At 51.2% G+C, this 21,935-nt stretch overlaps 1 protein-coding gene and 1 pseudogene across 1 annotated transcript in view; one reads left to right on the forward strand and one right to left on the reverse strand.

Annotated features, from left to right (window-relative positions):
• Positions 1-21,935, forward strand: part of TSPAN9 (tetraspanin 9) — a 191,774-nt gene that overhangs the window by 18,529 nt on the left and 151,310 nt on the right. The gene's annotated exons all lie outside the window — the stretch shown is intronic.
• On the reverse strand, positions 2,781-3,283 carry LOC102413643 (annotated as a pseudogene).

Below are 21,935 nucleotides of genomic sequence, written 5' to 3' on the forward strand. Positions count from 1 at the left end.
CCCTGGACTCTGTCTCTCTTACCACCCTCCTCACCTGCTCCCACCTTCCTCAGCTCCCCTGGGAGCGTCTCAGAGTTCCCAGCACCTGTGTGCGGTGACCCTGCAGCGTTGTAGGAAAACATGCACCCAAAATGGCCAAATCCCGGAGGACTTGGGAGAGGCACGTGTGAGGTTATTTTGGGTTTGGTGGGCCGGGCTCGGATCTCTCTGGCATTCCCGGCCGCTGGCCTCTCTCAGAATTGACCAGAATGGAAGGATGGTAGAAATTGAGGCTCCAGGAATAGCGCAGGAATTTGCTCATTCTTAACCCCTTAACGAGGTGCCGCCCTGCCCGGAGCCCACAGAGTGCTGGAATGGGGAGTGGGGAGGAGGTAGAGCTCAGGCTGTTTCCTCTTTTTCATCCGGGGAGGAGCGGGAGGCAGCCCAGGGCTGACTCGAGGCCAATCTGATAAGGAGCAGCATTTAGAGGCCAGAGGAGTGTCCCTCCCCATGCTGGCCCATCCCTGCTTCTTGAGGGGGTTGCCTGGTAAACTCCCAGCGGCTGGGTCGGTACCTCTCTCTCTCCAGATCTCTGCTCTTTCTGTTTCTGGATCTCTTGGGCCTCGGCAGGCTTGGGGCAGCTCTGGCCTTGGGTCTTGGGGAGCCTCGTCTCTCTCTCCCTCCCCCAGAGTCAGGCTCAGGGACCCTTTTGTTCAGTGCACGTGAAGGGGGCATGTACCAAGCACCCACCCTGTGGCAGGTCAGGAGCCCAGGGGTGCCAGGCACCTGCCTTTGCCCCGGAGGAGCTGGGCTGGGTGTGCAGAGACTGTGTAGACCGGCACAGACTCAGCACCATCCGCAGCCCTGGAGGAGCAGTGAGGATCGTAGCAGGCGAGTGGGTCAGGGGAAAGAGCAGCCCCAGAGGACCCCTCCCTGGTCCTGGGTCAGCCACGTCACTTCTCTGGACCTTCCTGTTCTTCAGTGTAAAGTGAGGAGTCTGTGATCCCCAAGCCCTTTCTGGGCTTGAGAGTTTCCCTGATTCCAGGGGTCTCGGGGAGGAAGACCCTTTTTAGATGGGTGGGATATTTTTGTTGCCTCCCCTCTGTGTTCCAAACGGGCTCCCAGGGTGGACCTTTCAGCTGGGTCATCCGCATGGGCTCGGATGTCACGGCTGGGTCTCTAGCCTCTCTCCTGTCCTCCTGCACGGGAATCTGGGAAGTCTGACTTTAGATTCAAGAGGTTGGTTGTCCTCGTGCAGGAGGAGGTGGTCACCCCTTGGGCTACAAGATGAGGTCTGAGCCTCTGAGTGAGGCTTAGAGTCTGCAGGGACCTGGAGCAGTGTCCAGCCTTCCTGCTGCCCACCTGAGGCCACTCTGTCCGGTTTGTCTTGGATGCCCTCCACGCAGGCTCTCACTTCTTGGTGTCCTTGGCGTGGTCTGCCTGGTTCAGAGCGCCCCTCCCATCCTGCATTGTTTTTTCTCTTATGAGCATTGTTTTAGCACATTTGAAAGCTTGGTCAGCCATTATATCTTCAAGTATTTTTCTCTTTTTTTCACCATACCACGTGGCTTGTGGGATATTAATTCCCTGACCAGGGACGGTGCCCAGGCACCCAGGTGAAAGCGTGGAGTCCTAACTGCTGGACTGCCAGGGAATTCCCTCTGTTTTTAATTTTCATAATATAATTCTGTTTATTTCAATACATATAATGTTATTTCAACATGTAATCAATATAAAAATATTTTACATTCTTTTTATACTAAGTTTCAAATGTAGTGTGTGTTTTATGCTTATAATCCATCCATTTGGACAATAACTTTTCATTGGAAAAACTTGGTCTGTATTTAGGTACAAAATTTACAGTTGAAGAAGTGGATTCACATATTTCAGTTGTTCCAAACAAGCTTAAACCAAGTGTTCCAAATACATGTATCAGTTTCCTCATAATTGATGTTTGTAAATTAAAACAAAAAATTAAAACTTCTTCAGTAAGTACATTTCAAGTGCTCAATACACCATGTGGGTTGTGGTCGCCAGATGGTGCAGCTCTGAAATGATCTCTCCAGAGCTACTTTTGGCATTCGTTAAGGATAGGTGTATAGATTTTGGTCTTACTTTTCAATTACATGGTAATTAATATTCCCGATCTGCTTCTTTTTGGTCCCAGATTCCTTTATTCTAACTAACTTTCCTTTCTTTCCAAGACATGGTTGTTCACTTTGTTCACCCAAAGTCCTCATTTAATTCACGGCACCTCATTTAATTCATGGTGCCAGTCCAGTCTAACGATGTTAGTTCAAGGGCAGAGCCCTCTCCTAAACTCCTATCTATCATTATCCAAACCCTGCTTCCCTCTGTTCCCCTGTGCAGAGGACTTTATGTTTGGAATGCTCTCATATTATCTACTTTAATCTTCACAATTATATAAATAAGTAGGCGGACTGGTATTTACAGATAAAGAATTATCCAAAAGATAATTTCAATTATCTTTGGAATTCTTTAATTCCAAAGAATTAAAGTAGATTTATATATTTGTCCAAGTCACATGGATAGTGATGAAGCAGAGTTGGAATTCATCTTTCTTAACTTTCCTACTATATTATGATAAAACAGAATGTCAGACCCTTTTCTTATTAGTCCCATCCAGTCCTGTGTTGTAGGCAAGTATACAAAGTTCTTAGGATTAAAAAAAAAAAATTCATCTCTAGTAGTAACTCAACTGAAGTTCCTAGGAAGTCAGCTTGTTAAAACCATGTTTATAAAAAATCAAGAACTCTCATTTTAGGAACAAGATTCTTCATTTAAATCACCGTCTTGCAATGAGTTGGCCAGGAGGAGCACATCTCCTTGTGTATATATATGTAGACCCAGGAGATAAACGGGAGAAGAGCAACTGTGGTAGCAAATGGCCAGCTGAACTCTTCCACCACCTGGAGCCTTTGAAGAGCCGTGGCACAGGCCAGCCATGCTGCGATGATCACGAGACCAGACAGCTCCCTGCCTTCCTCCTCATGCAAGAGGTTCTGTTTCTTATGAAGCAAGAGGTTGTATGCCAAGCTGATAGCCCACAGGACACAAAGGAATATGTGTATTGCAGACACACTCTTCCAAATAAAGTTACCTGTGACAAGAGGGTTAAGTCCAACACGCAGGGTCAGAGTGGCAGGAACCGTATACACAACCACCCACAGTTCTGCATCTGGATCGTTCACCTGCACAAAGACCGCCAGCGCGAAGAAGGCGCCCATAGCCAGGTGCAGGCGCACCACAGGCCCCATGCCCCGCGCCCCGCCGGCGGCACCATGGTCCGGCAGCCGGCCGGGGGAATTCCCTCTTCATGTATTTGTCTCTTCTCTCTTCTCTGTTTCTGGAACTTTAATTGCATGTATATTTAGACTGATGTTGTCCTGTAGGTTGTTGATGCGCCGTTGATTTTTGTTTTTTTCTGTCATTTTTTCTTTCTGTGCTTCATCTTGTCGTTATGTCTTCAAGACTTTTCCTTGGGCAATGTCTAATCTCATGTTAAAAACTCCCATTCCGTGTATCTTTCATTTCAGATACTGGGTTTTTCATCTCTAGAAGTTCCATCTGAGTCTTCTTTATATCTTTCATTTCTCTTCTCATTATCCTTGTGTTTTCCTCTAGTTTCTTGTGCTCACGGAACATACAGTAGCTGTTTTTCCATCCTTGTCTACTGGTTTCATCATCTCTGTCATTTTTGGGTCTGTACTCTTGACTGCTTTTTCTCCTGCTGCTTTGAGTGCCTGGTAGCTTTTGATTGAATGTTAGACGTTGTGAATTGAATCTCGCTGGATTTTGTTCTATCTCTTCAAATACTATTGGAGTTTGTTCTGGCACGCCTTTAAACGGCTCTGTGCTTGTTGTTGAGTTGCTCAGTGGTGTCCGACTCTTTGCCACCCGTGGACTATATCCCTCCAGGCTCCTCTGTCCATGGGATTTCCCAGGCGAGAATACTGGAGCGGGTTGTCATTTCCTCCTCCAGTGAATCTTGCTTGTAAACTTTGTTAGGGTGGACCCACCTTCAGCCTAGGGCTCTCTCAGCTTCACTACTGAGGCATTGCCCTCTGAGGACACACCAGCACCTGGTATGTCGTGAGCTCTCTGCTCTCGCTGGTGGGAGTGCGGCCCCGAGTGAGCTCTGCAGGGTGGCTGGCCCCCCGCTTTCTGTCGGTTCTGTCCCCTGGCTTGTGCCGTTTTACCCTACACTTGTGTGGGTCAGGCGGGGAATCCAGGGGACTCTTCTCTAGAGCACCCTATCTGTGCAGTGCCCTTCTCTCCAATGAAAGCGAACGTGTCAGTCACTCAGTCGTGTCTGACTCTATGCTATGAACTGTAGCCTGCCAGGCTCCTCTGTTCATGGAATTCTCCAGGCAAAAATACTGGAGTGGATAGCCATTTCCTTCTCCAGGGGATCTTCCCAACCTGGGGTTCAAACCTGGGTCTCTTGCATTGCAGGCAGAGTCTTTACCGTCTGAGCTACCGGGGAAGCTCTTCTCTCCAATGTTCTGCCCTAAGAATTCTGTCTCCATGAACACCAATTTCCGCCTCCTCAACTTGAAGGGACCACTGGACTCCATGTGGATCCCTCACCCTGAGCTGTTACGTGGATGCTGCCTCCAGGCAGTAAGCTGGGCATCACAGAACTCTTTCTTTTGTTTCCTTCTTTCAGAGATCACAGTCCAGAGTTACCTGTTGTCCAGCGTCTGAAGCCCATGTTTCATGCCTTCTGCCAACTTTCTAGTTGTTCAAGGGGCAAGGGTGAAGCCAGCCTTCACTGTGGCTACAACCCGAATCTGGCATCATGGGAAACTCCCCTCGGGCTAGTCATCTCTCCTACAGGAAAGACCCCATAAGTACCATGTTTTTTCCCCCATTTTGTATGTGGTTTTATTTCTTATCGCTCTACATAGGCCGTCTCCCTGAGCAAAAGATGATATGGTATTTTTCTTAGTATCCCTTTTACCTAGTCCAGTGCTGGGCATATAGGAGGCAGCTCATGTTTTTAGATTTTTTGGCTTTTTCTAATATTTATTTTTATTTATTTATTTGGCTGCTCTGGGTCTTAGTTTCGGTGTGTATTGGGATCTATTCCCTGCCCAGAGATGGAACCCCAGGCCCCCTGAATTGGGAGTACAGAATCTTAGCTGCTGGACCACCAGGGAAGTCCCTCATGTTTGTTGATCCAATGAATAAAAGAGATGAATGGAAGGAACTATCAGCTAATTGTGCTGTTACAGGTTGCTAAGAAGAATGATGCTGCCCTGGGTATGAAGTTTTAGATTCTCTCCTTGCTCTGTGGCATTTACACCACGTCTGCATCTGGGTTTTGTTAATTCTGGTTGGGATACTGACAAGTCTGAATGCGTCCAGAGGAGGATGACTAAAATGGTGGGAACTACACCCCATGGGATTTGGATGAGGATTTGAGAATGCTTGTTTGTCTGGGGATTATTTTTATGGAGTGTGACCGGGAGGCCTGGCGTGCTGCGATTCATGGGGTCACAAAGAGTCGGACACGACTGAGCGACTGAACTGAACTGATGGGGAGGAGGGCATACATAGTGGTCCCCCCTCATGTGTGGGATTGATGTGGAATAAGAGGGTTTAAACATGTCCTGTGGCTTCAAAGCCGAGATCCCCAAATGCCTAGGACCTGTTCCAGGGGTGGACCCGGTTCCAGAAAGAACTCTCTAACAGCTGGAGCCATCGGCTGTCCAGCAGAGGAGGGGTGGGCTACCTTGGGAGGTCCTGAGCTCCCCACCACTGCTGGGGTTTAAGCAAAGACTGATACTGATCTGGAGTTTTGTTTGGGATTGTAAGAGTAGATATAGTGTTACACAAGATACTCTCCAAGATACGTTTCTACTCAATGATGTTAAATTTTTTTTTAATTTATTTTTAATTGAAGGATAACTGCTTTGCAATATCGTGTTGGCTTCTGCCATACAACAACCTGTCAGCCTTAAGCATACGTCCCCTCCCTCTTGAACCTCCCTCCCACCTCCCCATCTTACTCCTGCCTTTGAGCCCATGATTCATCCCCCCTCCCAACTCTGCAGCGCACACACATACACACATGCACACATGTGCATAACCAAGTTCAGGAAACATACTTGCAACATGCTCCCTACTACTCTTGTGACTCTCCTCCCAGCCTCCATTATTGGGCCTCGTCTGGGGCCCTGATGACTGGCCCCTGCTGCCCATGCTGGGCCCTGTCATTCCCCTTCTGCCTGCCTGGCACCCCGTGGATCCGGCTGGTCCTGTGTCAGCGCCTCGTCGCATTGTCTTCTATGTCTGGACACACAGAGCCTTTGAGACATGATGACTCTGAGCCTACTGCCTCCCGCCTGGCAAACCCTGGCAGCCTTTCCCGTACTGGTGAACATCCCTCTGCCGGGGCACCGCTGCCCTAGACCTGGTCTTTGGCTTGTTTCTCTAGGTCTCGGGTCTCTGCCTCTGGGGGAACCCTCTCCTCCCTGGACTGCTTGCGCCTAGGAGATGTCACTTCTGGTTCATGGGTGCTAGGGAAAGTGAAAGAGAAAGTGTTAGTTGTTCAGTCCTGTCTGACTCTTTGCGACCCCCATGGACTGTAGCCCATAAGGCTCCTCTGTCCATGGGATTCTCCAGGCAAGAATACTGGAGTAGGTAGCCATTCCCTTCTCTAGGGGATCTTCCCAACCCAGGGGTCGAACCTGGGTCTCCTGCATTGCAGGCAGATTCTTTGTCTTCTGAGCCACCAGGGTGGTCCTGGCAGATTCTCAAGGAACCTGCCTCAAGCACCTGCCTTTCCCCTTTTCTAAGTGGCCTCCAGGGAGCTCCAAATAAGGCTCCAAACTGGGAAGGATGGGCAGGGCTACAGCTCGGTGGGTGCGGGGAGGGGAAGGGGTCAGTGTCTCAAGGAGCAAGCCAAGGGTCCCATCTCCCGAAGTTTTGTTGCCCCACCTCTGTGTGGAAGGAGCCTGGTCAGGTCACTTGTAAGTGGGCTACTGGGGAAGTCTATGCTGCCTCCCTGGCCCCCCGAGTAGCCTCTGCAGTCGTCAGGGGCGCCGGGGGAAGTCACAGCTAGGCGGGCTCTGGGGTAAGGGCTCTGTAGAAAGTGCTGGACAAGAGAGATCTTCCTGACAGCCAAGTGCCCATCTGTACCCTGAGCAAGGGTCCTGAGCTTCGGGAACCTCTCTCCCAGTGTGGGGCTCCCTTCCCCTAGCTCACCAGCCAGGCACCATCACAGGTGGGTGTGAGACTCGCTCTTGAACCGGGAATTCTCTGGCTCTCTTAGCCTTGGCCGCCAGACCAGTGTGATCTGCAGAAGCCCCAGTTTCTCCCTCTGCAAAATGAGAGGTACAGCGCCTTCCCTGGTGGCTCAGTGGGAAAGAATCCACCTGCCAGTGCAGGAGACGCGGGTTAGACCCCTAGAGCCTGTGCTCCGCAACGAAAGAAGCCGCCGCAAGGAGAAGCCCACGCACTGTAACTAGTGTGGCCCATGCCCACTGCAACTAGAAAGGCACAGCGATGCAGATCCAGAAGAACCAAAAATAGATAAATAAAATTATATCTATAAAAAGGGGAGACTGTGAGGGGCTGGAGGATGGGAACTGAAAATCCAGCTACAGAACTTTGGTGTCTAAGGCTGCCGACTGCCCAGAGTAGCTTTCTCTGTCTGGAGCGGTGTAGACCTGGCTTCTTCCCCAGCAGGTGATCAGAACCCTTGGGAATGAGAGTCCTTTCTCCTGGAGGCGGAGAGGGAATGTCCTCTGGAGACTGGTGCATCTGGAGGGCTGGCTCCTGCCTGCAGTTGGGCTCACAAAGCCAGCACCCCCAAAGGGAGCCGTGGGGAGAGGAGGCCCATTGCTCTGGGCTTGCTCTGTCCCTCCAGCGTCCACATGATGTCTGGCACAATGCAGGCACTCTGGAGCCCTTGATGAACCAGTGAAGGTGGCCTAGCATCCGGTGGTTAGGGTTGCGCCCCAGTCCAATGGTATTTCAGCAGGAAGCAGTGCGCCCGGGCTGCTCACTGCTCGATGGAAACCTGAGTGTTCTGTCTCCTCGTTTCCTGCTTGTTCCACTGGAGGGGCGCCAAGACCATAATAAAAACAATGATATAATCACAGCTAATATCGACGGAGCGCATTCTGTCATGATCTGCAGGATTTTGGCCTAATTCTTGAAATGCACTCACTGGGAAGCAGTTTCCTGGGCTTGTTCTCCATCCCCCGGGGCTTTCTGCACCGATTCCTGGCATCTGTGTAGGAACACGTTTTCTCCTGTTGTGAAGATAATAAAAATATATTCAGTCTTTCTGTTGGTCTCATCTGCGGTAACCGTTGTCTGCATGCTGCTATAGGTCAACTGGTATTTTACTGAGGGTTTTGTGGGTGATCTTTCTGGTCTCTGTGTGGTTGTCCGTATAGGACTTGCTCACGTGTGCTTCTGCCAGACATTTACTGGGCACCTGCTGTGTGCTGGTGATTCCGTGAAGAACAGCACAGTCTGTGCCTGCCTGTCCCAGGGCCTCAGGCAGTCCCTGGAGGCAGGAACCGTCTCTCTAAGTCCCTCTCTGCAGTGTCCTGTTAGCACTCAGAGCCTCCACCCCGGGACTGAAAGCTGCCTGACAGGTGCTGCCAGAGAAATAATTTTGAGGTCTTCCATTTCTCTATGGCACCCCACTGTGAAAGCACCCAAGCATATTCCCAGAAGTCATCTCACTGTCGTTCCCTCCTGACAGTGACCTTGAGAAGTGGCTAGACTGTTTTTTTTTTTTTAAATAATTTATATATATATATATATATTTGACTGTGCTGGGCTTTCTTCAGTTGCGGTGAGTGGGGGCTACTCTCTAATTGTGCTGCATGGGCTTCTCATTGCAGTGGCCTTGCTTATTGTGGAGCACAGGCTCTAAGGTTGCTTGGGCTTCAGTAATTGAGCTCCTGGGCTCTAGAGCACAGGCTCAGCAGTTGTAGTACACAGGCTTAGTTGCTACGTGGCAGGTGGGGCCTTCCTGGACCGGGGATTGAACCTGTGTGTCCTGCATTGGCAGGTGGATTCTTTACCCTGAGCCACCAGGGAAGCCCTAGACTGGTTTTTTCTAGAGGAGGCCACTAAGCCTCAGAGGGCTGGTGACCCCCAGTGGGGCTGTCCTAAGTGTCCTGAGACTCATTCATCCTGTACATGTTAGAGGGCATCTCCAGGCCAACCTGCTCAGGCTCTGTGAATGCAGGAATGAAGAAAAATCGAAGAGCTTATAATTTTGGGGGTGGGGGGGTGGGGGCAGACAATGAAAAAAACCTGTTGTGACAAGTGTTATGGGGAAGAGCAAGACAGGGAAGGGCGTGAGAAAATGGGGTGGCGGCAGGTCTTATGGGTTAAACAGGGTGCTTAGGGAAGGTCTTACTGAGAAGGTGACAGTCTAGCAGAGAGGGGAGAAGAGATGGGTGAGTCCTGGGGAGATGTGGGGCCCAGGGAGCAGGCTGTGCAGAGGCCCTGAGGTAGGAACGTGAGAGGTGTGTTGCAGCCCAGTAGGGCTGGAGTAAAGCGAGCGAGGGAAGGTTCAGGGGACTCAGAGCCCACAGGCCTTTTAATTCTTATTGGCGTATACTCACTTTACAGTGTTGTGTTGGTACCCCATCTTCTGAGCAGTGCTTATTTTTCTCATCTATTTATTTGCCTGTGCCAGGTCTTAGTTGCGGCATGTGGGATCTAGTTCCCGGACCAGGGATCGAACCCCGGCCCCCTGCATTCAGAGTGTGGAGTCTTAGCCACTGGACCAACCAGGGGAGTCCCCCCACAGGGTCTTGAAGTCCATTCTGAGGGCCGTAGCTTTTTTGATGGGTGAAGCAGGTGCCATTGGAGGAGTTAGACCAAGCAGACAGACTTGCCTTTCATTCTAGAAGGACCGCGTGGCTGCTGTGTGGTCAGTGCAGTGGGCGGCAGCAGGCACAGTAGTGACTGCCGTTTACCAAGCGTGTGTTGTGTGCCTGGCCTGGGCAGACCCCTTGCACGCATGTCTTGTTTGATCCTCTTGACGACAGTTACCCACATCTTCCTGAAGAGGACACCGAGGCTCAGCTGCTGGAGCGGCGGCCTGCTCTGGTCAGTTTGAGTCCAAAGCTCACGCTGTTGACTGTGGTCCACTTTTCAGGGGCGAAGGGAGAGACTGTTTAGGATGGCAGGTGCAAACATCTGATGTGCGTGTCAGGCTGCCCTGTGTCCTATCTCTGGCCTCTCTCAGGTGTTGAGCTGGTCACGAAGGAGCGGGTGAGAGACTGTTTGCTGTGGCCAGCAAATTGCTTCCAGGTGAGGGACAAGAGAGTGGAGTCTGTGCCCCGACTCCAGACAGCAGCCTCTCCGGCCCTTGAGGGCCTTGTGTCTTGTGTTTGGCGTGTTAGACAAGCCTGGTGACTTAGAGGCCTGGGCTTTCTGCTACCGACCGGGGCTCAGTCTGAGGCCTCTGCAGATGCTGCCCCCTCCCTGGAGGCAGAACCTCCTTCTCTTTCTGAGTGAGTCTGGGCCAAAGTGCCCTCTATTTTATCCATCCTTGTCTTCTGAGTAGTTCAGATCGCTTTCAGAATGTCACTTCGTAATCCTCCTATTTATTGCTCCCAAAGGAAGTGAGGGGAATTTTTCCTTGTCTTTAAAGAGAATGCTGGGGGGTGGAAAATCAGGGTCAGAGAATGAGGCTGGGGGGTGGGTGGGGGAGGAGGGTGGGGGAGGGAACCCAGAGGCCCAGGCTGGGTGCAGCTGACCTTGAGGTGGGCATGGAGGGCCGAGGTGAGCTGGGTGGGAAATGGCGGGGGCTGCTCCTTTTGCATTTACTGTGCTCTTTGGTGTCTGCACCTGAGGAGGGCCCCACGCTTCCCTAGCGGTGTCTTGGGAACTCAGCTTCTGGTCTCTGCACAAGACTCCTTGCACACACATCTCCTGTTCTCACACATTCCCTCCACTCTCCCCCCTTGCACACTAACATGTAGCATGCACACAGACGCTTGCACATGTGCTTTCCTCTGTGCTGGTTCACACTCACGCTCTGCACATGCCCATGTTTTTCTTCGCATGCACACTTAGCTTCCCATGCACGCATCGCCCACAGCACCCATCAGAGGCAGGACCCCAGCTGCAGGTGGCCTGGCGGCCAGGCTTGTGACAGCAGCGGGGGGCACCCCACAGCACCGGGCCCTTGGCCTCCCCACTCATGCCTCAGTTTACCTGGCGGAGATGAGGGGACCTCTCAGCTGGGAGGCCTGTGCCTGTGACGAGTAACATGTCCTGTAGAATCAGCTGTGGGGGGCGGGGACTGGCCGTGGAAAGCGGGAAGACTCTGAAAGGGGAGGAGGTGACCCCTCTGCCGGGCTCCCCTGTGTGTGCCAACCACCACCCCCCCACCCCCCCAACCTTGAACGTACACCAACGGCAGAGCCAGGCCTTGGCGGGCCGGGGAGGAGGGCACGCTGCTCAGTGCTGTTTCGGGACCTTTTGGGGGAAGGAAAGGCTCCTTGTTGGCTGCTCAGATTCCAGTGTATTCCCAGCCTCGGAAGCCAAGCAGGCAGGCTCCTTACTAGTTTCTATTTCAGAACCGACACCACTGCCAAGCGCAGCATCGTCATGGGCCATGGCAATCCAATTAGACTCGGCGCCTCCTTGGGGCGCGTGTAGGGCGGGGAGGCCCTCTCCCTGTGCTGGGGGGCCCAGGCTGTGCTCCTCCCGGGCTGGTTCTTCCCACCTGGAAATCCAGCAGGCGAATATCCTCACGAGAATGTGCGATCAGAGGCCTGGAGACGGGCTTGGATTCCTGGCTGGCTTGGCTAACCAGCCAGGTGACTGGTCTCGGGGCTTGGATCTTTCCGAGTCTTGAAGCTCTGGCTCTCACAGGTGGGGGTGAGGAGAGAGGGCCTTCCTGGCCCAGCCCAGCCCCAGGCCCAGGTACCCTGCCTCCAGGGCCTCTGTGTGCTGGTTGTAAGGTCCGGCTGCCCCTTTGTGGCGTCCTGGTGGCCTGTGGCCCGTGGGGCTGCCAGACTGCTGTGGGGACCCTTGGGTCACACCCAGAGCCAGTCTACTGCCTCAATGTTCCTGTTCTTCCTGCTCAGATTGGTTGTAGCTCATTGACATGTATCACCTTGTCCCAGAAATGATGATTAAAAAACCTCACATACCTGGTCAACATCATCAGTCCTACTTGGGCATAAGTTCATTCATTCCTGCTTGGGTTTCACCACCGGCTAGAACTCTTTCTTATCTGTGCTCAGCAGGTTGATGAGTTGTGGAGGGGCCCTAGCCCCTAGTCTTTGCTGTCTGGATGGTGCAATGCTGTGACTCTGTATCCCCGAGGAGTCCATTTGGGCTTCCTTTTCTTCACTAAGCGACCCTTGCCTCCCCCTTCTTGGGAGCACCTTGTGCGGAGACGCAGCGTCCGCGCTGGGGTCTCGGGTGTGGGCGTGGTAATCTGGCACTGACAGCGTCGTGCAGAAAACACGCTGCAGCCAATGCACAGGCTGCATAGGAGGTGCTCGGAACCTTCGCTGGCCGTATGGAGCTGAAAAAAGCATTCCTTCCACGCTCACGTGTTACTGATGCTGTGGCTTGCTTTAGGCTTTTTTTGTGCAAAGCACTGCTGAATTTTGGGCTTCCCAGGTGGTGATAGTGGTAAAGAATCTGCCTGTAATGCAGGAATCTCAGGTTCGATCCCTGGTTGGGGAAGACCCCCTGGAGAAGGGAATGGCAACCCACTCCAGTGTTCTTGCCTGGGAAACCCCATAGACAGAGGAGCCTGGCAGGCTACAGTCCATGGGGTCGCAAAGAGTCTGACATGGCTAAGCACGCATGTACTTTCTTTTGCTTAAGCTCTAGGATCTATGTCTAGAAGGCTAATGTCACTCCAGTTTTAATCCATGGTAGGTAACACAGTTTTTCTTCCTGAAATCTTTAGTGCTGTGTGTGTTAACGTCTCCTATCTGGCTGCTGTTTTGAACTTTCACAAATGACTCGCCTCAGTGTGGTTGGGTGTCCATCCAGGCACCCAGGAACCTTTCGATCTTGAAACACTCATTATTTTAGTCCTGAGAAATTTTCTTGAATAATTTCATTGATTTCCTCCTGTCATTTTCTCTCTTCTTTCCTCCGGAGCTCCTAGAAGTTGGATATTGAATTTCCTGGATTTAGTCCTATAATTTTACTGTCTTTCTTTTTATCGGCCCCCTACCCCAGGAGATTTCTTCAGCTTTATCTTGTAGACTTCTGTTGAGGGTTTCATGTTCGTTAGCATATTTTTAATATCTAGAAGGTCTCCTGTTTTCTAAATAGACGTTTCCTGTTTTTATAGCATCTTGTCTTGTTTTCATGGATGCAGCCTTTCCTCTTTTACTCTGAAGCTGTTAATGATAGTTTTATTGTGGGACAGAGGATTCTTCCTTATCATTTTTTTTAAATTTTATTTTTATTCAGAAGTGTTTTACTGGAGTATAATTGATTTACAATGCTGTGTTAGTTTCAGGTATACAGCAAAGTGAATCGGTTATATATGTGTCTGCCCTTGCGGACATTTATACCTTGTCGTTTAGTCACTGACTCGTGTCCAGTTCTTTGCCACCCCAGGGACTGTAGCCCACCAGGCTCCTCTGTTCATGGGATTCTCCAGGTAAGAATACTAGAATGCATTGCCATTTCCTCCTCCAGGGGATCTTCTCAACCCAGGGATCGAACTTGGGTCTCCTGCATTGGCAGGCAGATTCTTTACCATCTGAGCCACCTGGGAAGCCTGTTTATTCCTTAACAAGTCTTTTTATTCTTGTTTTCACGGGGCATCAGGGCCTCGGAGGGGACGCGCTGTTCTCTGAGAGCTTAGCCAGAGCAGAGAGGCTGGGTTTCATTGTTCCCATTTGTCGTTTTTCACAAACCAGCGTGCTCAGCCCTTGTGAGGAAGGAACGAAAGATCATTTCATCATGCGTGTCCGTTGCGAGACCCCAGTACCTGGAACCGGGCCGGGTTTATTTGAGATTCTCATAATCACTGGCTGAGTGAGCGAGTGAGCAAATGCGGGAATTGCAGACAGACTTGGTGACAGAAGTGGGAACTGGGGACTTTCCGGCAGTCGAGCGGTTGGGACTCTGCACTTCCACTGCAGGGGGCACAGGTTCCAGCCCTGGCTGGGGCACTGAGATCCTGCATGTCACGTGGTAAGGCCAAAAACCAACAATAAAACTCGTGTAAACCACCCCCCACCCCCAAACAAAAACCAGCCAAACAAACAAGGAAACCGGAGCACAGTTCCAGCAGGCTCCAGTCTGCTCTGAGGTGCCAGCCGCTCACTGTGGCTCCAGGCCTGTTGACCGTGGAACTGACTCGTCGTGGCTGGTGAGGGGTACGCAGTGATCGCTTTCCTCCTTTGGAGTGTTTCTCTGGCTGCGGTGAGCCTGTGTACCCCTGCGATTTTGGAAGGTGAATGAGACGAGTAGGAATAAGCATGAACCGCCAACGTGGGCACAGTGTCCCCAGCTCACCTCACCTCTGTTTCTCACTCTTTAAAACAAGTAGTTGGACCGGGTGTAGCTAAGGTTTCATCCAAGTGCTGGCCCTGCGAGTCTACCTTTGTCCTCTCTTGTTTGTATTATGACAGTGTAACTGCTTGTGGGAAAGACCTGCCCCCGCCTCCTCTTCTGTTTTTTGACCTAGAATGCCTTTCACCCTCTCTTCTGCATCCTTTCAGTCCTTCAGATCTGCACGCTCCCATCACGAGAGCTCCCCAGCCGCTCCGGGACACTCTGGCTCCCTTCCCCCAGCCTACTCAGGCGTTTTCGCTCTAGAGCAGGGTGTAGAGGAAGGGGCAGAGCCTTGGGAGTCCGACGATGCTGGTTTGAATTTTAATTCTGTGGCTTACTGTGTGACCTTGGACTGCTTACCTAGCCTCTCTGAGCTTCTGTTTCCTCATCTGTCCAGGTGGAATTTGTAATAAAAGTTATCACTATCTCATGGGGCTTATATGAGAATTAAATGAGATAGATTTAAAAATTCCCCCTTTAATTTGTGACTTGAAATAGATCTGTGACTCAAGAGGATAAAAATAACAATAATCAAAAAAAAAAAACCAATAATCACCAACATGTATATGCATTTCCTTATTTGCCATGAAGGAGTTACTTTTGTTATTTTTGTTTTACAAAGCAGGAGACCAAACCGCAAAGAAATAGCTTGCTCAAGTTTGCAAATCAAGGACATTTAACTCTTAAGTTTTCTTTTAGGGGTTTGGTGTTTGTATTTATTCCACAGGTTTTTTTATGAGTTGGCAACTCTACTTCAGGTCGTGACTGGGAATACGCAGTGAAAAAACAAAGTTCCTGTCCTCACTTCTAGTGCAAGAGTTGATGGGTGAGCAAGCAAATGCTTGTATAATGGGTAGAGTTAATTGATGGGGAGAAAACTGAGCAAGGTAAGGGCTTCAGGGATGTCTGGGTGGTAGAGGGATGAGGAAGGGGACAAGGGGATGGGGGAGGGAAGAGGGGAATAGAAGGGAAGGAGGAGGGGAGAGGGGGAGGGAAGGGAAGAAAATGACTTTGTGGAGCCCAGACTCTGGTGCCGCCCTGCCTTCCCCGCCTTCCACTGGACACTCCTCCTCAGTGGTCTTCTTCTGGACCCTCAGGACCTTCCCAGGGCCTTGCACCTCCTGCTCCTCCTGGTTTCACGGCCAGCTCTTCCCAGGGAAGTCTGTCCACAGTCTGGCCAGGTCACCCCCTTGCTCTGAGCTTGCTGCACACACTCAGCTTGTGGTCCTCAGTGCCCAGCTGTCTGGCTGTCGGGGCCGTGGACAGACAAAGACAGCAGCCCTGACTGTGATGCTCATCTCTTCTCTCCCCTACATCTCCAGCATCTAGCGCAGGGGCTGGTATATTTTATCTGTAAAGGACCTGATTGTAAACATTTTAGGCTCTGCAGACTATCCAGTCTTTACTACAGCTACTCACCTTTGCCCTGTGGCTCAAAGACAAAACATACACCAATTGAGTGTGGCTGCATTCCAGTAAAATTTATGTATGGATGTTGAAATCTGAATTTCATATGATTACTACGTCAGGAAATATTATCCTGCTTTGGATTTTTTTTGCAACCTCATAAAAATGCAAAAACCATTCTTTGTTTGCAAGCTGTACAAAAACAGGTGATGGCTGGATTCAGCCTGCGGGCTGCGGTTTATTGACCTCAGATGTAGCCCAATGTATGGTGTAGCGTAGGATCTTAATAGATGTTTGTTGAGTGACTGAGTGACAGATGTTTGTTGAAAGCCTGAATGACATCCTGGCCATGGGCAGTAGAGTGTGAGCTTGTGAGCTGCTGCTTTCCCTCTATTAACATCATGATCTCGACCCCTTAGCAGCTTCCTTGTAATCCCTTAAAATTAAGGAAGATAGGCAACTGGTTCTTTTTTTAAAAAAGTAGCTTTACTATGATATAATTCACTGCTGCTGCTAAGTCACTTCAGTCGTGTCCGACTCTGTGCGACCCCATAGACGGCAGCCCACCAGGCTCCCCCGTCCCTCAGATTCTCCAGGCAAGAACACTGGAGTGGGTTGCCATTTCCTTCTCCAATGCATGAAAGTGAAAAGTGAAAGTGAAGTCGCTTAGTCGTGTCTGACTCTTAGCGACCCCATGGACTGCAGCCCACCAGGCTCCTTCGCCCATGGGATTTTCCAGGCAAGAGTACTGGAATGGGGTGCCATTGCCTTCTGCGTATAATTCGCTACCATCTATTTAAAATTCACCCATTTAAAGTATACAGTTCAGTAGTTTTCAGCACATTCTCCATTGTGTGACCCTCATCACTATCAGTTCTAGAGCATTTTGTCACCTCTCCCCCCAGAATAAATGCTGTTCCCATCAGCCTCTCTCCTCTTCCCCCAGTTTCCAGCCCCTCCCCAGCCCCAGACAATCATTAATGTACTTTGCATCCCTATAGTGTTACCTGTTCTGGATGTTTCGTGTGACTGAACCAGACACTATGTGGTCTTTGTAACTGACTTCTTCCACTTCGTGTGGTATTTCAAGGTTCATCCATGTGGTGGCACGTATCAGAACCTCATTCCTTTCTGAGGCTCAGTCATACTCCACTGCGGGGACGCTCCACATTTTGTCCTCATCCATTCATCAGTTGACAGACATTTGGGTTGTTGCCACTTTTAATAGTTATGAATAATGAGGCTGTAAACATGCATATCCGTTTGTGTGGGTGTGTGTGGACATGTGCTTTCGTGTCTCTTGGGAAGATATCTAGGAGTAGAGTTGCTGCATCATATGGTGACTGAGTGCTCAACGCCTTCAGGAACTGCCAGACTCTTTTCCAAAGCAGGTGCACCATTTTACGTTTCCACCAGCCATGTAGCAGCGTTCCAGTTTCCCCACATCCTTGCAGACAACTCGAATTTTTTGGACGATTCGTTTATTTTCTGTCTTTTTGGTTGGCTGACTAGTTCTTAAATGGACACACCACCCTTGGTTGTGAGATCGTGGGCTGAACAGGAATACTTTGAGAAGTTTTGTTATTTTCATTTGTAAGAGCAATGCATGCTTATTTTTTTAAAAATAAAACTATTTTGTATTGGAGTATAGCCAATTAACAGTGTTGTGATAGTTTCAGGTGGACTGCAGAGGAACTCAGCCACACAGACACATGTGTCCATTTTCCCCACCCATAACTTTGAGCAGAGTTCCTGTGCTCTACAGTAGGTCCTCGTTGGTTACCCATTTTAAATAGAGCAGTGTGTACATGTCCATCCCAAACTCCCTAACTGTCCCTCCCCTCATCCTTCCCCACTGGCACTCCTTATTCTCAAAGTCTGTCTGTTTTGTAAATAAATTCATTTATATCATTTCTTTCTAGATTCTGCATATAAAGGACATCATAACGATATTTCTCCTTCTCTGACTTACTTTACTCAGTATGACCACCTGTAAATGCAGGCTTATTAGAGCGGATTTGGAAAACAAAACCTGATACCTCTTTGCGATGCACTAGTCATGTTTGTTCACAGCCACCAGCTCTTGAAGGGTCTCTGAAGATCGAGGAGGTGGCCACAAGGAGCAGTGCGGTGGCTTAGGATGCAGGCCCTGGGGGCTCAGCCAGCTTTACTGACAGCCCTGCTGCCGCGGCTGCCAGACCTTAACAAGACGCTCATCCTTTCTAGGCCCCCGTTTTCTCGTTGGTGGAAAGGATTCACTCATCTACCATTCATTCAGTAGATGGGCACTGGGCACCTACTCTGTGGCGGCATAGCACCTGTCTTCTGGCTTACAGTGGAGATGCAACAAGGTGGTACGCGGGCGGAACAGAGCATAGTCTTGGGCGCTTTATGAAAAGTGAACGTGTCAGTCGCTCAGTCGTGTCTGACGCTTTGTGACCCCATGGTCTGTAACCCGCCAGGCTCTGTCCATGGGATTCTCCAGGCAAGAATACGGGAGTGGGTTGCCAGGCCCTCCTCCAGGGGATCTTCCTGACCTAGGGATCGAACCCAGGTCTCCTGCATTGCAGGTGGATTCTTTACTGTCTCAGCCACCAGGGAAGCCCTTGTAGGCCCTTTATAAATGGTAAGAATGAAAATCCAGAAAACGGGACCTGCCCTGTCTGAGGCCATGCAGCTCCTCAGCGCTCGAGGTTGTGGTCAGGTAACCACAGGGACCCTCAGAGGATGGAAAATGCTCACAGCTCATCCTCCCCTCTCACGCCTGGCCCTGGGCTCCAGTCTGGTAGATTCCAGCCTCTGCTCGGACAGTTCAGGGATGAACGCCCCCTCCCCTACTGGCTGGATGGTCTGGTCTTCACCCTACCTTTTTTTTTTTCTGCTGGTATTTATTTATTTAATTTGTTATTGCAAGATATTTGCTTTACACTCCTGTGTTGGTTTCTGCCATACACCAGCGTGAACCAGCCACAGGTAGACATAAATTCCCTCCCTCTTGAGTCTCCCTCCCACCTCCCACCCCATCCCACCCCTCTGTGTTGTCACAGAGCACTGGGTGGAGTTCCCCACGTCACACAGCAAATTCCCACCGGCTGTCTGTTTTACATGTGGTAACGTGTGTGTTTCCACGCTACTCTCTCAGTTCCTCCCACCTTCTCCCTCCCGCACTGGGTGCCCACAAGTCTGTTCTCTCTGTCTGCATCTTCATTGCTGCCCTGCAGATAAGTTCATCAGTAGCATCTTTCTAGATTCCCTACCACTCCTGCCTTTTTGGAGCCATCCTTTGGCCATGACTCTGCGGGCACCTCCGAGGTTGAGCCGGCCGCCTCGTTCTCGCGACCATGCAGGACCCTTTGTCAATAGCTACCCCCGTCTCCCCTCCAGTCCCACCTGCTGTCTTGCCACTACCTCCATCCCCAGACCCACAGCCCAGTGGCCGCCTCTGGACACCTTCCAACTCGTTTGCTGGTTTCCTGGGCTGGCCGAGCCTCTTCTTGTTGGAGGTCCGCACTCTCAGTGCCAGAATGAGTTGTAAGCCTGGAAGATGACAAATCTTCACCTTTCCCAGCAGGACGGTTTTATGGGAGAAAGTGCTCGAGCAGGAAAGATAACTTCATTCTAAATTATGGAAAAAATAAACTTCCAGCCTAAGCCTGCCCGGTCTCCCCCTCCCGCTTCCCACATTCAGCGCAGGCAGGCAGCCCAGGCCACCCGCAGCATCTGGCTCGCTGATGGTCACAACAAGGTCTGCCCACAGGGGTGGCGATTGGAGAATTTCTCCCCTGCTGTCACCCACGTCCTGCCCCGAAAGGGCGGAGCTGTTGATATGTTTCTTGGGCTCCGCTGTATAAGCTGCTGGAGGGAGCTGGTGATAAAAGCCCATTGATAAAAGCAATTTAGCAGAAACAACATGGGGAAGGGGAGGCCTCAGAGGCGGCACCATTTGTTGGTCAGATTTTTCTGTCCTGAGGCGTCTTGTCTTCTCTTGGTGGGAGGGACCCATGTGTGTTTAGAATTCCCTCTGCTGCTGCCCTTGGGCTCTGTCGACTTTGTGGTTCTGTAATCGGGAGCATCTGGAAGCCCACAGCCAGCCCTGCTCTGCCCGTAGGCGGCAGCGTTCGAGGGAGCCGCACTCATGGGGCGTTCCCCGCTCCCAGGCCTGCTTGTTTGAAAGCCCATCTCTCTCTGGGTTCCCGGCCGACTTACATAACTGTGTTCTTCTGTGTTAACTCATTCAGAAATCCCCCCATTTCTCTGTTTTCCCCTGGTTCTGAGTCCATGGGAACAGAGCATCAGGGTAGAATTCCGGCCCTTGTCTCCTCCTGGGTCTCGTCCCTGCAGGAGGGGGAGCCCATCTGTAACTCCACGGCTGGGGAGAGCACCCTGGGGGCTGCTGCTGCAGGTGCAGGGGCCCCAGGGCACCACTTGGGCGGCAAAGGGGTGGCGAGAGGGGTACACTCGGCGGATAAGGCCACGTGCATCCTGATTCATGCCCTGGCCGCCACTTGCCAGTCATGTGGCCTTGGACAAGGTCTTGGAGACCTTTTCTCTTCTGTGAAATGGGATAATAAAGGACCTGCTTCACACGTGGTTATGAACACGATGCGAGTTAACACAGACAAGCGTCTAGAACCTGCCTGGCATATAGGAGGCACTGCGGCCGTTAGTGGTGACAGTCAGGATGCTTACCTAGCCTATGGGCTTCCCCGATCCTTACTTCTTTTTTAAAAAAAAGTTGTTTGTTTTTGGCTGCGCTGGGTCTTCGTTGCTGCATGCAGGCTTTCTCTTGTGGCAGTGAGTGGGGGCTACCCTTCGTTGCAGTCACGGCCTTCTCGTTGCAGTGGCTTCTCTTGTGGAACGTGGGCTCTGGAGCACAGGCTCGGTAGTGGTGGCGCGCGGGCTTAGTTGCTTGGGGGCACGGGGGATCTTCTCGGACCAGGGATCGAACCCATCTCCTCTGCGCTGGCAGGCGGGTTCTTATCCACTGTACCATCAGGGAAGTCCCCCTACTTCTTTCACCAATAAGACAGGACAGAAGCATTTTTCCAAGTATGGAAAACCTCTGGCCTCAGCTCAAGCCCACTGCGATTGCCCTTAGGCTCCTTAGCGCCCACTCTCTCTCCCTCCCACACCACGGTGAGAGCGCCGTGGGCCGATGGCAGGGGCAGCAGGTGGTCTGCTGCCCTCATCTGTGACCTTCAGGAAAAACGCTCACCCCTCCCTTTTCCATACCAGCGCCTCCAGGGCTGTGAATGCTGTCCGGCGGCCTCTATTCACCGAGGCCAACAGGTAGGAGGACAGAACTTTGGTGGACGGTGTGGGAGAGCTGGGGGCTCAGGGTTGAGTCTCGGGGGTCCTCGTGGGCTGGAAGTGGAGCTGAGTACCCCCGGTGCGGTGCTGTGAGCAGACACATGTCCCTTGGGTGGCTCTGCTCACATTGGAGCAGGTGGGATGTAGATGAGAAAGTCGATCACAAACCAGTGTTCTCAGTGAGCTCAGATGCACTCATTCTCTGACCCCAGACTGGACAATGTTTTGTTTTGTTTTTAAAAAAATATTTATTTATTTGGCTGTGCTGAGTCTTAGTTGCGGCAGTTAGGATCTAGTTCCCCAACCAGGGATAGAACCTGGGGCCCCCTGCATTGGGAGCAGAGAGTCATAACCATTGGACCACCAGGGAGGTCCCTGGACTATGCTTTTTGCTCTCAGGATGCTTACAAAGGGGCAGAGGATAGTTTAATATCAGGAGGGGGGGGTCTTAGAGCCCTGAATAACCTGGGGTCATTGCTTTCCCTTGCTGCACCAGGCACTGTGCTGGGCCGCTGCTTTGTGGAATGAAGAAAGCAAGGCTCAGAGGGGCTCATGAGCGTCCTCCCCTCCCCGAGGTCACACGGTGCAATATGCCAGAGAAGGAATGTAAACGCACGTCTGGGGCATTCCAGAGCCTGTGTTCTTTTCACACGGGGAAGGCCGGCTCTAGGGCAGACTTCCCAAGTCTC

Source organism: Bubalus bubalis, chromosome 4 (assembly GCF_019923935.1).
Source record: "Bubalus bubalis isolate 160015118507 breed Murrah chromosome 4, NDDB_SH_1, whole genome shotgun sequence".
NCBI classification, from domain to species: Eukaryota; Metazoa; Chordata; class Mammalia; order Artiodactyla; family Bovidae; genus Bubalus; species Bubalus bubalis.